This window comes from Nannobrachium achirus (assembly GCF_963921795.1).
Source record: "Nannobrachium achirus genome assembly, chromosome: 24".
Classification (NCBI taxonomy): domain Eukaryota; kingdom Metazoa; phylum Chordata; class Actinopteri; order Myctophiformes; family Myctophidae; genus Nannobrachium; species Nannobrachium achirus.
Genome location: NC_137831.1, coordinates 30525764 through 30542927, shown reverse-complemented (window position 1 = coordinate 30542927; position 17164 = coordinate 30525764). Strand labels below are relative to the sequence as shown.

Sequence of the window (17164 nt, the reverse complement as noted above, 5' to 3'; positions counted from 1 at the left end):
CGTGCTTTCTGTGGCGTTAGTTTCGTGTGACGTTAGTCTCGTGTGACGTTAGTCTCGTGTGACGTTAGTCTAGTGTGACGTTAGTCTCGTGTGACGTTAGTCTCGTGCTCATGCGGACACTCAGGGGCGAAACTAGCGCTATGCAGCAGACACATGCGCATTAGGGCCCATGGCGTTCAGGGGCACACTCTGACACGCAGGTCGGAGGAGAAAAAAAATCTAATAACAATGTATATAGACAGAGCCGCTGTTCTGTCCAGTGTGACAGTCTTCTATTTCCTTTCGGCTGCTCCCATTCAAAAATAAAACATGTGTTGAATGATCACATTACAAATATCCAATACAATGACTCTTGTTTTGAAATGCCCACTGGTATGACAGGAAGCTATATAGGGCCCCTTAGTTAGTGCTGCTGACACAGGCTGAAGAGAGGTTCTGACTTCTGAGTAAAAACAACACGTCGGGCATTATGGAATATAAAGTTTCAACACAAGACTTTGGGGCAACAGTTAATATTTGCCATGCGCTCTGAAACAAGACAATGTGGATTGTGGAATATGGAATAAAACGTACCCAGCTGCAGCTGTTCTTGTTGTTTTCTTCCTCCTTACTTTAGCAGGTGAGTTAAGTAATTAATATACTGTAAATAATGCAGGTTTTGCAGTGATGCATCGCTGTCAATTAAACTGTGTGCTGTCATTAATATAGGCCTAGTTGTCTTAATGGATGATATTTATATTGCTGTTTTGGAAAAAACGGCGTGGTGATGTTTGTAGTGTGTAGAGCAGACTAAGAGCAGCGATGAGCTATCAGCGTTGTCTCGTTTTCTAGCTATCAACTAAAAAGGTGATAGCTGCTATGACTTCACCACTTCACCACTTCATCACTCTCTCTCTCTCTCTCTCTCTCTCTCTCTCTCTCTCTCTCTCTCTCTCTCTCTCTCTCTCTCCCCTGATGGAGAGAGGAGTACATTGATGTCCGGACTACAATGATGCACATCTAGGGAACCGGTTTTATTTTGTTTAATCTGGTTGTTGGTGTGGACTCGAGACTTGCTTGGGCTTTAGACCTCTCTTGACTTGACACTTAGTCACTTGATACCTTCTAATAAGCCTAGGACTTATTTTGGACTCTAAACAAATCGTATGGACTTTACTTGGACCGGTCAGTCTTGACTTGGGACTTGACTCTGTCTGGACTCGAAAGCAAAGAGTTGAGACTTACTTGTACTTGACTTTGTCCCACCTCTTATCAGTGAAGACCAAAAGTAAAAGTACTCATTTTCATTTACTGTTTTCTATCAACATTGGTGATAGTGCTGTTAAGTCTATGAAGCCATCTGTGAAATCTATGAAAAATCGTATTTGCAACATATTATTATACAATATGTAGTGGGTGTCCCTGCCTCATCAATCTCGTCTAAAGGGTCCTTGGCCTGAAAAAAAAAAGAAGACAAATAGAGTGAGCATTGTATCAAGGTTAAAGAAGTTCAGTTTTGTCCCGGGATGGATTGGAATCTATTTATTCTCCGTCACAACCTCAATCTCCTCTCATCTGATCCTAGATAGAGCTCTGGGCGGTGAAGCGTCACATTTCAAATAAGTAAAAAAGAAAAGAAAAGAAAAGGGAATCTTCTTTTATTGGATGTGTTCTGATTCAAATATGAGGTCTCACGGCAGTCGACAAAATCTGTGTATTAAATATAGAGCAAAGGTGTCTGTGCCAGATTTTGATGATTGCCGTTCGATTCCCTCTTAACGGTTCCCTTTAACGATTCATTTATATATTTTTTAATCATCATACAGCATACCTTCCTCGTTCCCAAAGTCGGATACTTCTGGGTTACTTTGGGGGTTCCAAATGAACACTTGCAGGTCTGTAACTGTGATAGTGTACACTGTCTGAGGCCTGTCCTGGACAGGTGTCACTAGACCAACAACGGCCCCATCCTATTTTACAGTACACTTTAAGACAGAATAAGACAGAATAAAGCCCTAATAAGAAATAATGTGTTGGTAATTAGAACTAATAGAACTAGAGAGCGAATACATTCTCTGGCACTGGCACCTGCCGCGGAACTGCAGCGGCAGGTACCGCCGCACGACCGGCAGTTCGACCGGCAGTCGCACTGCATCGCCGGCGATAGGACCGGCGGCCACCGCGCGGACCAGCAGTTCGACCGGCAGTCCCGGCAGTAGGACCGGCGGCCGCCGCACGGAATGGTAGGTAGGACCGGCATCGCTGTTAACTGCCGCGGCAGCCACCAACGCACGGACCGGCCGCCGGTCCTACTGCCGGGACTGCCGGTCCTATTGCCGGCGATGCAGTGCGACTGCCGGTCGAACTGCCGGTCGTGCGGCAGTGTCTGCCGCGGCAGTTCTGTGGCAGGTGCCGGTGCCAGAGAATGTATTCGCTCTTTCTGCTATTCTGTCTTTGTTTCTGTCTAATAAAATATATTGGCTCTAATTACCAACACATTATTCTTATTATGGCTTTATTCTGTCTTATTCTGTCTTATTCTGTCTTAAAGTGTACTGTAAAATAGGATGGGACCACACAACAACTTACCGTAGTATAACAAAGTAGAGTACTAATTTATGAAGAAGAAGAAAACAGTAAAAGGTCAAAATACAGAATAAGAGGTTACTGCCCGACAGCGAAGATTTATTAATGCATTAATGTAAACTCGGAACACAAAGTCACTCTAGCTCTCGTTTTCTTTCTTTCAGCTTGAGGCCTCACTCTCTCTCTCAGCAACAGGTACCAATTTAAGAGAGAGATGGATGCAGTACACAACAAATGAGCTAGTGAAAAAATACGTTTTCAACCTCTTTCTCATTAAATTTAGGCACCAAGCGTAAACTATTTAACATATCCTGAGTATTATCACTTCTCCCGAGCCGACTCTGCCTCCCTTCCTTGACTTCAGACTAACACTTATTAGTCACTCGAATTCACAGTCCCTTTGAATCCTTCAGAAAACTCTTTCCCGTTTGCTGGATAATTTTCTCCGTTGCCTTTTTGACTTCATATCTAAAAGAAGAATCCCATGCGGTGTCAACTGTGCCTGCCGTCACACCCTTTTCCAATTCAGACTCCTTCTCTTTTTACGGTGTAATGTCGTCTCTGTCGTGTGGAAACCTCATATGTCCAAAACTCTTACTTTTCATGTTTCAAATTCAATAGTTAAAGGAGCTATAGTCAACTTTTTCTTGAAAAACGTTTGCTAAAATAAAAATAATGTTTCGATAATATGTTATAAGAAAATAAGCTTCATATATGTGTTTCTATTCAAATATAACCACAAAAAGCGTAAAATAATGATAAAATAATCATTTTGGCCATTGTCAGGCCGACACCTTGTTTACATTCTAGACTGTTAGACTAGGATGTAAACAAAGTGTCGGCCCGACAATGGCCAAAATGATTATTTTATCATTATTTTACTCTTTTTGTGGTCATTTTTGAATAGAAACACATATATGAAGCTTATTTCTTTATAAAATATTTTCGAAACATAATTTTTATTTTAGCATCAGTTTTTCAAGAAAAAGTTGACTATAGCTCCTTTAACTTGCAATTATTATTATTGGCGGCTCACTCTCTGTCAGCCTGACGGTCTATAATTGCCATTTAGGGAGTTTTAATTGTATATTATCAAGCGGTTCCTGGTGATACCACCAGCGGCAACCGCAGTTAGACGTTTTCATTCCCGTGTGAAAGTAAACGGGTCTACATCCGGATTTAGTGAATTTCCACAACATGGACACGATTGTGGCTTCCGCGGCTCTTCAAAATAAAGCGCAGTGAAGGGCGGCACTCTGTATCCAAATAATTACAAAAATAAAGGCATCCCAAATTCCATAAATTAGAAAACAAATGTTTAAGAAGTAGTGAAAATAGACGATCTACAAGTTCACAACGCGACGCAAAGCACAGCGTTGTGAGCTCACTAGTTGGGGTCCCAGGCAAACGTCAAATCTTTCTATTGGGTCACGGGGGAAAAAAAGTTTGGTTTTCACTGCTATAGAGAATGCAGTGAGTGCCTGGGAGCATTTTGACGATGCACAAATGGATACGAAAAATAAAATAATAATGACCTCATCCGTTATCTTACAATAACCTCAGAGTGGATTATCCCTCTCATACCGTGGCAAATTTGCCAAAGATTAAAAATAAAGAATGTTCATCCATGCCCAGAGGTGTCTGTGAAGTTGAGAAAGATTTAATTTTTTTTCTTCTTTTCTTTTTTTCCGGCACCAAATAGGACAAAATCTTATTAGACAGGACTTCTATTATTTCTCCCGGGCTCCAAAAGCTGAATCCGTTTTAAGTTAGGCTTGAGGCTCTCCAGAAGTATTGGAATATCCCAAAACAAAATTAACTAGAACTGCACTCTGTCGAAGTGCCAACTTGCGCTTTGTGCACAAGTAGGCCATGTATGGCCTACTTGCGCGCCAGCAGAGCACACCAGCGGCACATTTTTTCCAAGTGTGGCAGTCTGTTGTTTACTTCTTTTTTTTTTCTTTTTTTTTTTTAATAATTTTTATCCCACGGTTTTGCAACCCATTTTTCTCACCCCGTGCCAACTAATTAACCTGTAGACCTGGTTTCCGCTCTCCCCCTGCCGCGCCAGGGAAATTGGGGCGCACCTGGCTGGCTAGGGGAAGGTAGTATAGAAACCAGGACTACTGCATGTTTTTGTGAGGGCATCTACCCTAGGAGACACAGGGAGAACATGCAAACTCCACACAGAAAGGCCCTATCGCCAACCCCACCTAGGGTGTGGGCGCGGGGGGAGGAACACGCCCCCAGCGCCCACAGCGTCCCCCGGCAGGAATTGAACCCAGGACCTTCTAGCTGTGAAGCACCTCCCACCCCAATGATGTTTACTTCTGCCTGTTGGTAAAATAATAGCCTACTATCCACTGATAGCAATCATCATCATCATAGATGTTATCAGATATAACTAGATAACCTGGGGGTCCCCAAATGATTAACTTAATTTGCAATATCGTTTTCTCACTCAACAGTAAACAAAACAGCATAGGTGTCCCAATCTCCCCAGGAGCCAGTCATTGCAATTTTTTTCATTTTCATTTTTTCATTTCATTTGAAAGCTGGGGATCATAGCTACAAAATGATATATTGGTTGTGGAGATTGACCCAACAGTTTTGAAGATATGGCTTATAGAATGATGCCATGCTGAAATAGGACTTTTGAGATATTCAAGTTTTAAATAAATTTCTAACCTGCAATGACCTGACTCCGCCACATGGGGAGCAATCTTCAATTCAATCTTCAATTCAAAGAAGCTTTATTGGCATGAGAACACAAACGTTTACACAGTGGTGGAAAAAGTACCAACATTTTATAATAAAGTAAAGTATCAATTCTGCAATGTAGAATCACTCTGTTACAAGTAAAAGTCCAGAATAAAAAATGTACTTGAGTAAAAGTACAAAAGTATTGGTATCCAAATGTACTTAAAGTACCAAAAGTAAAAGTACAAAATGTTTGAAAATAGCAGATCTACAAGCTCACAACGCGTCGCACCGCAATGCGTTGTGAGCTTGTAGATCGTCTATTTTCAAATAGCCTTGGTATAACATAGGGCTAAAGTGGTTTATGTATGTTTTAAACTTTAGTTATTGCTCTCTAAAAAGATAATGCCACAACAGCATCTCAAGCATTATTGGGCTAAATGTAAAGACGCTACAGTGCGCCAACCGTGAAGCAGTTTAACCAATTTGCTACATACGTCTACACAAACGGTCAGATTACAAAGATAAATTGCTTAGTGAAGGCTCACAGATGTCACCATAGGGTACGCTCCAGCAGAATGTCCCGTAATGATCGTATTATTTAATGAGGAGCATTTTAATCCGATCGGTCGTCGTTTCCTTAAAAAGGTATTAATGTATCTAAGTGCAGTACACCTCGCAACCGATGGGGTCGCATGGCTGAAAAACAACAGAAAATGGCATCTGATCGGATTAAAATGCAGTTTATTAAACAATACGAAAGATACGGGTAATTCTGCTTGAGCGTACCATACTGTGACATCTGTGAGACTTCAGTAAGCACGTTATCTTTGAAATATGAAGGTTTTTGTAGACGTACGTAGCAAATAGGATTAACTGCTCAACACGAGGTTGAAGTGAATTCATTACGTGTGCAACAGGGCTAACTGTGCTAAATGTAGCATAATCAGTGTTTGTGTAACTTCAATCAGAAGGATTATTTGACCTGATAATAAAACACAATCTACAGGCTTAACCGCCTCGCGTTGTGAGCTTGTAGAAGAGAGCAACAATAGAGTTGGGTCACGTTTTATTTGTTTATAGCCTGCAGCTAGCGCTGCAGCTAGCGCTAGCTAACGCTAGCTAGCGTTAGCCGTTAGCCACTCATAGCCAGTCAACCAGAATAGTCTACTCTAAAGTCAACTTTCCGACGGCGAGTGAACGATTGCATTCCATCCATGTTTTCTTGGCTGTCAATTTATTGTCCAAAAAAACAAACACCCTGAACGTTAGAATTAGATAGTTTAGAACGACACTGATCTATTCAATGCTAAGCTAACTCAGTGACAAAGGAAGCTTCCGCACCGGAGCTTCACAGAAGACAAACGCATACGTCACAGACGCCTCCAGGCAGGAACGGATCATTTCACCAGCGTAGAAGAAGAAACAGCGGAAGAACGGCGGAAGAATAATAAATAATAATACACAAAATCATACATTACGTGGTTAATAATTGTTCATTTGGAACACACGTGGCATTAAATTAATGGGATAAATACTGTGGGTTGCAACGCTAAGTAATGGAGTCCCGATATTACCGCATTTGGCTACAAACGGCTAACAAAGGCTGGCTAGTTAGCATTTTAGCTAATATAAACTGGGAGGACTAACAGAATTATGTACCGATCTCTCACATTAATTAAAAAAAGTCTTATTTACATGCAGAGTTAAGCTCTGGCGTTTAAGTGAAATGTAGCCTAGATATTATGAGATGCTGTTGTGGCATTAAAAAAAAAAGAGCAAAAAAAAAAAAAAAAATCATTTTGGCTACAGGGAATAATGACAGTCCCCGAGATGACTAGCTGCTGGGGGTGCTGGGACACATAGAGTTAAAGTGTATAGAGGGTATCTGCACATTTCTTTTAAGAACTTTTTAATACCTTTAAAATGACAAATTAAACATTGGCCAAACTGACAAATATTAGAGGCTGAAATTGTGAAAATGGCCGATCTACATGCTCATAACGCCTCGCAAGGCGCTGTGAGCATGTCGATCTCACAACAGAACGGTGTTATACAAAATGTAATGCCTCAACTCTTAGGCTAGTGCTCGTCAGGGTGGGGGGGGTCTAACCCAGTTAAAATATGATTATTTTGGGGGTCGTGGCCTGAAAAGGTTGAGAACCACTGACCCACTGTAGCTATAGCTAGCCAGCGATCGTTTGCAGCCAGACGGTTAGAGCAGGCAGGGGCGACACAAGGGGTAGGAAAGTGGGACTGAGTTACTAGGGCCCAAGGTGGAGGGGCCCTAGTAACTTTAGCTATTGAAAAATAGCAGATATACAAGCTCACAGCGTGGCACCGAGTGCCACGCTGCGAGCTTGTAGATCTGCTATTTTTGAAAAGTCGTGAAAACGTGCGCAAATCTTTGAATACATGTATTTTTTAAGTGAACATTTGTAACTCACATTTTGCTTCTATGGGGGGGGGGGGTCCCTGGAACTAAATATTTTGAGATGGGGGGGGGGGTCCTTCACATGAAAACGTTTGAGCATCACTGACATGGAAACATAGGTTTCTTGGCACACATTTTCACGATTTTTCAAAAATAGCAGATCTACAAGCTCGCAGCGCGGCACTCGGTGCCGCGCTGTGAGCTTGTATATCTGCTATTTTTCAATAGTTAACATTCATGGGGGGCCCGCAGTGAATCCTTGTACCCAGGGCCCAGAATTTGGTGTGACGCCCCTGAGAGCAGGGGTCGTTCAGCGAGTGAGTTCGGGCCTCGGGCCAATTTCGTTCTGAGCCATTAGGTGGTTTAGGGCCAGAACATAAATCAAAGGCTCATTTAAGAAGTTGATAGTTCGAAAGAAAAGAGAGAAATGTTACTGGAACTCCGTTGGCAGACCGCCTTATATAAGACACACACGTCTGTGGGAGTTGCAGAGAATGGACGAAAAATAAATTACCGTCGCTGTCGGGCAGAGAACCTCGTATGTCCAAAACGGTTAATTTTCAGGATTCGAAACCGCGTTTCGCGGATCTGCTACTTTTGATGCTTTTGTGCAGGGACGTGCAGAGAATGTTAAAGAGGCTGGGGCTGGCATTTCTAAAAGAAATATCAAAAATAGCAGACCTCCAAGCTCGGCTCTACACAGAGAGGGCAATTCTTTCAACATAAAATGCAGCATTCAAGTTGAGAGTTCGGAAAAGGCAATTCTCTTGAATGCCGCCTTCAGGTATGGCATGGAAAGAGGGTGTTTGCATTTCTTTCACCATAGTAAAATGCTGCATTCATGGTCTGGAGAGTGCACTTTTTTACAGACGGATAAAAGGGCAGGGGCTCAAGCCCCCTTTGATATCTATGTGTGCACTGGCCTGCTTTTGTGTGATGCTGTATGATCAAGTAGAGCGTTAATTTACGGGAAAAAATTGAGATAAAAGGTTTCTGCCAGGACAACAACGATTTGCTGTGTACTGTAGGTGGTATAATAATATACTGTAAATTAGCTGTTTCCCACCCTTCCCATTACCGTGAATAATAAATGTGTGGAATGGGCCGTTTAGCGGAGCCTAACTTATTCTGATAACAATGTGATATACTTTTATTCTCATAATCATTACACCCTCCTCCTAGATTGTCACATTGATGCTGGATTGATTGATTGTTTTTTTGCGTGCTGGGGGTAGCTAATGTACACTACTGTACGTGTGCGGCCTGCCTCAGTGAGCTACATACATTTCACCTGCTGCTAGTTAGCAAGAGAAACATGGCACTGTCCAAAAGTCCAAAGAGGAACGTTGACATTTATAGGTAGCAATGGACGGCACTCTTCATTCTACCTGGGTTCATCAATTGCCGCTTCTAATTCACCCTTTGTCAGCCTTCTGATTGGTCCCTGACTGACCAACCAGCAGGCTCTTTCTGCCTTGTGACGCCCTGGTTCCACCTTTTGTATGATGAATTTGCTAAAACATAATTTTTTGGAGAAATAAAAACATGCCCAGTCACTAGCTATCCTGCACCTGAGAGGTGAGAGGCATTTTTTTTTTTTACTGAAACCAAGTTTAAAATGAGAATTGAATACACAAAATAACATCAAGAAGCAACTGAATTTCAATGGTTGTGGATGGAGAGAAAGGACTTTTGTCCCACCAAGACACAGCAACCAATGAGTGGGAAGAGGGGCGGGACTTGACAAAGGGTGAATTGGACACTGACTGCAGCTTAAAAATGGAACCCATGGTATTCAGCGGCACACTGCACTCTGCTACTACTTGATGTTCTCTATTTCAGGGGTTTTCAAAGTGGGTGACGGGGCACCCTGGGGTGCCGCGATGGCAGTCCAGGGGTGCCGCAAGATCATTTGATAGTATTTGGAATTTATTTGGACACTTGAAGAAATATTCAGTATCATTTTAAACTTGAAGTACAAAGTTATTTTCAGTCAGTTCTAACCAAAATGGCTATTATCTCAACGTTTCCCTCGCAACATAATCACTAAAATATCGTCACTGTCAGGCAGAAACCTCTGTCGCACGCCTCGCGAGGCGTTGTGTGCTTGTAGATCTGCTGTTTTCACTAGTTTTGTACATTTGATAGATGATAAATACAAAACGAACGGTTTTGGACATACAAGGTTTGCACGCGACAACGACGATATGCTATAAATCTAAGGTGCTGGGAGTGGAAATTATAATGTATGGGTGCCTCAGATTAAAAAAATATTTACGGGGTGCCCTGAGACAAAAAGGTTTGGGAACCCCTGCTCTATTTGGACATATCTATAATATCAGCCTATGAGACTGTCAGTGCCAAAAATTGTAAAAGGAGTCAATGACACATCAGATTCTCAAAATAATCTGCGAGGACAGTTAGTGTTAGGTTATTTGTTTAAAGTTGAGGTACAGAAAGAGCTGTATTTTTGGTAGTTGTACTGTGTGAGTAAGTGTCTCTTAAATTGGAAACTGCACTATAGCGAGGCAGATAAAGTGCATATTACAGGTGAATCGTTCACTTGCGGATACAAGCACCAAAATTGGCACACATACTCCTTAGGCATTGCTCTTTTCAGAAAACCATCTGGCCAAAAAAAAAATCAAGATGGCGGCCAATTTTCATGATGGCCGTCATTGAATATACAGTAATCTTGCATTCCGCAATAAAATCCTATTTGTCCTATTTGAATAATTTTGGTGTCAAATCATACATTTATCACTATGTAGAATCCAAATTTGGACCCATGGACTTACTCAATGGCTTCCTTGTACCATATATCAGTCCCGGAATCTTAATATTCTGCTAATAGTGTGGTGCGATGCGTCCAAAAAACAGCTCCCGTAGGATTTTTGTGCTAAAATTGATCTTTTTGCAGATCCTGGTTCTATAGAGTCCAAACTATGAGAAAATGATGGGTGTCAACTTTTCCGGACCCCCACCCCCTTTCTGGGGGTCATCTAGTTTGGGACCTGCATGCCAGAACAGTACGCCAGCCAGTTAATGTCCAATTTTCTTAATATTAGGGTTGTTTTGTAGGTTTTAAAACATTCTGAGTTCATTTATTACTTTTGAAGCAGCCAGAATAAGCTTTCTGACTTTTGGTTGGGGTCTTTCCTCACCTGGGACCCCCCCAGATGGACCCCTGAGCCTATCTCAGTACTCGCTCTGCTCCTGCTCCAGAACAATGTCATATTAGATCATAATTGAAGCATAAACCTTTTTTCTGAAAACAAAAAAAAAGTAGTAACAAATACCAGGGGTCTTCCACAGGGGCTTCGGGACCCCTGGGGGTCCTCGGAGTTACTACCTAGTGTGATAAGAAGTGTACTTCTAAGGATTTCTTTGCTAAAATGTTTTTACTGCTTTGGCATTTATAGGGACCAAACTGTCAGAAAATGATGGGTGTCAGATTTTCCTGACCCCAGCCCCCTTTCTGGGGGGTCATCTATGTTAGGACCTCGCAGAACAGTATGTCAGCCAGTTAATGTCCAATTCTCATAATATTAGAGTTGTTTTGAAGGTTTTAAAACATTCTAAGTTCATATATTGCACTTTTGAAGCAGCCAGAATAACCTTTATGACTTTTGGTGGGGGTCTCTCCTCACCTGGGACCCCCGGAATGACCCCTGAGCCTATCTCAGTACAGTCCTTGCTCTGCTCCTGCTCCAGAACAATCATACTTGAAGCATAAAAGCTTTTGTACCTGTACCTGGGCTCTGTAGCTAATACCAGGGGTCTTCCACAGGGTCCGGGACCCCCAGGTGTCCTCAGCGTTACTACAGGGGGCCATCCAAACGGCTGTTTACCCATATATGGAGACCCCCTGGTACCCATATATGGAGGTCCATGTACTGTATATGGAGATATGCTGTGAGAGCCCAAACATGCTTACTCAGTTATTTGTTATGTGAAAGTACTATGATGTCCATGACAACTGACAACATACCCTTTTATGCCCATACATGGAGATCCCTGTCTGTAGAACCAGTCACACAGATATGGGCTGTCTTGGCCATCTGTCTTGGCCATATATGGATTCTGTTAGTGTGGTATGTGGCCAATGTGTCCTCCATATATGGGCATTCCCATATGAAGTCCTGTTAGATATGGGCTTAATATTGAAGACATCAGGGAACTCCATATATGGACCTTGTCATACATCTTGAATCTATGACCTCAGCATCAAAGGCTGGATTGGGGTATGTCCCTGTGACAAACTATTATCATGTCCACTAGGGGTACTTAATGTACATCAAGCAGCCTCACAGAAACAGGACATAGACTCCTGCCCTATGAGCCTCAGGGCTGGGCAGTGGGTTGCCTTTGGCCAAAGACAGAACTTAAAGTGGATTCTGTTCATGACCTGTGTTGCACTCTTGCAGAAAAGAGCAAAGGGATGCTCTTCTTCCATGCCTTCACTGGCTGCGATGTTGTTTCAGCATTCCGCGTAAAGGGGAAGAAGTCTGCGTGGCAAACCTGGAATGTTTGTGATGAGGCTTCTGGTGTCTTCAGCAAACTCAGCCATTACCCACCTGTAGTGGATGATGAAGACCTGAAAACCTTGGAGAAGTTTGTGGTCATGATGTACGACCGATCCAGCACAGCTGAAGCTGTCAATGATGCGAGGTTGGACTTGTTTGCTCGGAAGCAGAGGCCATACGAAGCCATTCCTCCAACGCAAGCAGCACTGAAGCAACATGTGAAGCGCGCTTCCTATCAAGCGGCCTGCATCTGGAGTCAGTCAACAGTATGTCAACCAGAAATGCAGACTCCTGACAACTGGGGCTGGACCAAGAAAGGAGATCTGTGGCAGATTGATTGGACTGAGCTCCCACCCATTGCAGAGAGTTGCCAGCAGCTGACCAAGTGTGGATGCAAGTTGGAATGCTGCAGTTGATGCAAATGCTACCACTTTGGTCTGACCTGCACGGCACTGTGCAGCTGCAGGTGCGAGGTTTAGAAGCGTTGTAGTATAGGCCTACTATACTATTGTACTATACTGCCTAGGCCCTAGAAAAGAAAAAAAAAAGAAGAAAAGACAAAAAAAAAACTACCTCCTGCCTCGACGGGATCATCACCTTATCGTGGTGAGGCAGTTTGCGTGTCTCCATGACCCCCAGAGCTATGTCGGCAGGAGTCTTGTACTCCTGTACTCCTGGCAGGGTTACCCAAGTCGAAAAGGTCGAAGAATAGAGACTAGACAAAGAGTGATCCCACGGCGCTATTATATCTACCATGCATTTTAGCCGCGTCAGCCGCTGTGCATTGAAATCCGCTCTGTTGAGTTACTACATTACTACATTACCCCCCCCCTCCCCCCCCCCCCCCCCCACACACACACACACACACACACACACACACACACACATACACACTATAAACCTCTAACAATACTAAGATATACACTTTATCCGAGTCAGACATAACACAAACCTCTAATTTAGCAGAATATTAGGATTCCGGGACTGATATATGGTACAAGGAAGCCAGTGAGTAAGTCCATGGGTCCAAATTTGGATTCTACATAGTGAAAAATGTATGATTTGACACCAAGATCATTCAAATAGGACAGGTCTATGGTATTTTATGGCGGCCATCTTGAAAAATGGCCGCCATCTTGAAATTTGATTTGGCCAGATGGTTTTATGAAAAGATCAATCCCTAAGGAGTATGTGTGCCAATTTTGGTGCTTGTATCCGCAAGTGAACGATTATTTCTGTTATCTGCCCGGCTACTAGCATCGCAGAGTCTAGCTTTTATATCAGTGTTGGCTTATGGCCAGACTTCCGTTTTGCCTTCCCCATTTCTGTAAGATGATATATTTCTAATTCTATTTTGTTGAAAAAATACATTAGGCTTTAAGATGGAGCTAAAAGCTTTGCTGGTATTGGATGTCTGCCTCCATTCAACTAATATCATTTTCAAATAGAGTTGAAGATTCAGAATAGATCGAGCTCCCTTCTTACTTCGGATTTCCATTTCTTATTGCCATCTGTCTCTCTCCCTCCCTCTATCGTTCTCTCTTAATATCTTGCCAGTGGTACAAAAAGTACTCAAGTTTAAAAAGTGCAGACATACTCTGTTACAAGTTTCTTTATTTAAACATTTTACTTGAGTAAAAATATAAATGTATCAACATAATAGTGGCAAAAGTAAAGGTAATCATGCAGAATGTATTTTTATTTTATTGTCAAAATCTTTCAAGAGGTAGCAGCAAAAAAAAAGAAAGAAAAAAATAGACAAAAACAAAGAACAGTAAAGTATAGTCAATACAATAGAAATGTAGTACAGTACAAGTACAGTTAAACACCCTGCCTAAAAGGAACATCCCAAAAAAGCCTGTAAAAGGACTTATTTGGGATGTTCTTTTAGGCAGGGTGTTTAACTGTACGTGTACTGTACTACATTTCTATTTTATTGACTATACTTGTAGAGCTATACGTGAGCTTGTAGATCCACTAATTGCGAATAGATGAAGTATAAAATAGGGCTTGTGTGGTTAATGTACGTATTTTATTCATAATATAAACCTACAAAGTAGCTTAATTGCAACTATTGTTTTCAAATTATTTTGGTGGCGTCACATTATTTATTCTGAGAGAAGTATAAAGCCCCTTTTCTTGACTTTCCTTTGCTTTCCTTCTCTCGTCTCTTCTGCTGTTTCTCAGCGGATGAAAGATTAGTGTTGGGTGTGTGTTCATTGATCCTCTGTTGATTTGTGCACTCTGTGCTTGCTCTCTCTCTCTCAGGGGGGTCAATTTGGTATGGCAGGGGTATGCAGCTGCCATACCCTGGGTCCAGGGGGAAAATAAAAGTTACTTTTAAATATAAATCCATGAATCCTGTGTCTATCTGTGCTGGTCATTATGTTGTTAAATTACAGTAAAATAACTACAAATGCCAAATTTACTTTAACAAAATGGTAAATGGTAAATGGTGCATTTATATAGCGCTTTTAATCCAAAGCGCTTTACATAGATTGTGCATTACATTCACCCATTCACACACACATTCATACACCGGTGGCGGAGGAAGCCATGCAAGGCACCAACCTACTCACCAGGAGCAATTAGGGGTTCAGAGTCTTGCCCAAGGACCCTTCGACATTAACTCAGGGGGAGCCCGGATTCGAACTGGGAACCCTTCGGGATTTATACCCTTCGTGCTCTAATACCAGTTTCTCTACCCCTGAGCTGCCGCCCTTGTAGTACAGTACAAGTACAGTTAAACACCCTGCCTAAATGGAACATCCCAAAAAAGCCTGTAAAAAGGACTTATTTGGGATGTTCTTTTAGGCAGGGTGTTTAACTGTACTTGTACTGTACTACATTTCTATTTTATTAACTATACTTGTAGAGCTATATGTGAGCTTGTATATCTACTCATTTTGAATAGGTGAAATATAAAATAGGGCTTGAGTGGTTAATGTACGTGTTGTATTCATAATATAAACCTACAAAGTAGCTTAATTGCAACTATTGTTTTCAAATTATTTTGGTGGCGTCACATTATTTATTCTGAGAGAAGTATAAAGCCCCTTTTCTTGACTTTCCTTTGCTTTCCTTCTCTCGTCTCTTCTGCTGTTTCTCAGCAGATGAAAGATTAGTGTATTATAATTATATTCTCCACACTTTTATTCTCCCCATCTTGACAGAATGGTATATTCCCAGGTTCCGCAGGTCAGCTGCACAGGTCCAATGCATTATTGTTAATTGTGGCACGTTTACTAACATGCCAAGTTTAGCTGCACTTGAACAACCGTTCCAGCACTTGAACAACTGTTCCAGGCTGCCATATCCAGCCCAAGAAACCGTGGAAATCTATCATGCCTGTTGCTAAGGTATGGCAACATGAGTGGTGCAAGACACCAGTCATGTTGCCATACCTTAGCTTTTTCTGAACTGACGCCGCTGCTCCCTCTCCCTCTCTCTCTCTCTCTCCCTCTCTCTCTCTCTCTCTCTCTCCCCATGAGTTCTGCTTTGTCAACAGCAGAGTTCGGTTGAACAGATGGATCTACGCTGTCAGCTAGAATAAAATGTTGCATTTATATTGCGCCTTTAGTCCAGAGCACTTTATAAAGTGCATTACATTCACCCATTCACACTCAGTCATTCACACACCGACGGCGGAGGAAACCATTGCGAAGAGCAGTTAAGGGGTTCAGTATTTTGCTCAGGGACACAGTACTTTTCAACAGTAACTCGGTTGGAGCCCGGGATCAAACCGGGAACCTTCCCTTTCCCAGGCAGCCGCTATACCTCCTGAGCCACTGCCGCCCTTTGGTCCACCTCCTTGTCCTTCCTCGCATGCGTCTGTCCTACCTAGTGATGATGGGTCGCTCATGAGCGAATTGTTCATTGCCTCGTTCCTTAACCCATTTAGGCCTAGAATTATTGAATGCTTTAACCAGTGAAAAATAGCAAATATACAAGCTCACAGCGCGGCACCGAGTGCCGCGCTGCGAGCTTGTAGATCTGCTATTTTTTGAAAAAGTCGTGAAAATGTGTGCAAATCTTCGAATATGTATTTTCAAAGCGAACGCTTGTAACTCAAATTTTGCTTCTGGGTGGTCCCTGGAACTAGATATTTTGAAATGGGGGTCCGTGGACAAATACATATCATTTTGGGGGTCCTTCACATGAAAAAGGTTTGAGAACCTCTGACATAGTAGTCTCTCAAGAACAGACTAACTGAGCTCCAGTTAAGTGAAAAGTACCTTTTCTTTGACGATGGCTGGCCAGATTGCTGACATAGAAACATGTTGTTTTTCCCAAAAATCTTAGAAGGATTCAAAAGACACTTATAGAATCGGGTCAAAATTCAAATTTTCACGATTTTTCAAAAATAGCAGATCTACAAGCTCGCAGCGCGGCACTCGGTGCCGCGCTGTGAGCTTGTATATCTGCTATTTTTTTATATTTAAAGCATAAAATATTGCGTCATAATGTGTTCAGGCCTAACTGTTATGTTCACGCTTTAATTCACGCTTTCGTCCCCTATCCCTTCAGTGGTGGAAAAAGTACAAAAATGTTTCAATACTGCAATGTAGAAATAATGTTACAAGCAAAAGTCTGGAATTCAAAATGTACGTTGAGTAGAGGTACAAAAGTATTGGTACCAAAAGTGGAGAGCACGCGTTATACAGAATGTCCTGACCTATTTGAAGTTTTCAAATGTATTAAAAAATCTTTTGAAAATCGACAATTGTCGATTTTCAAAAGATTTTTATTTTCATTTGGCTTTATTGGTTTTATTTTCAAATGGTCAAAAGCAAAACGTATATCCTAAGGCTGGAGTGGTCTTAGCACGAGACCCAGCAGGGAAGCGCCACTGAACAGTGAACGAATCATTCGAACCATGATCATTGCCTTGAACGAAATGATTTGTTCACTGAAATGATTCGTTCACTGAAATGATTAA

The 17164-nt window shown here is 42.0% G+C and overlaps 1 protein-coding gene across 1 annotated transcript in view; it reads left to right on the top strand.

Moving 5' to 3' along the window:
• LOC308280209 (dystrophin-like) overlaps window positions 1-17164 on the top strand; it is a gene marked incomplete at both ends in the record, with an annotated part of 562770 nt that overhangs the window by 354659 nt on the left and 190947 nt on the right.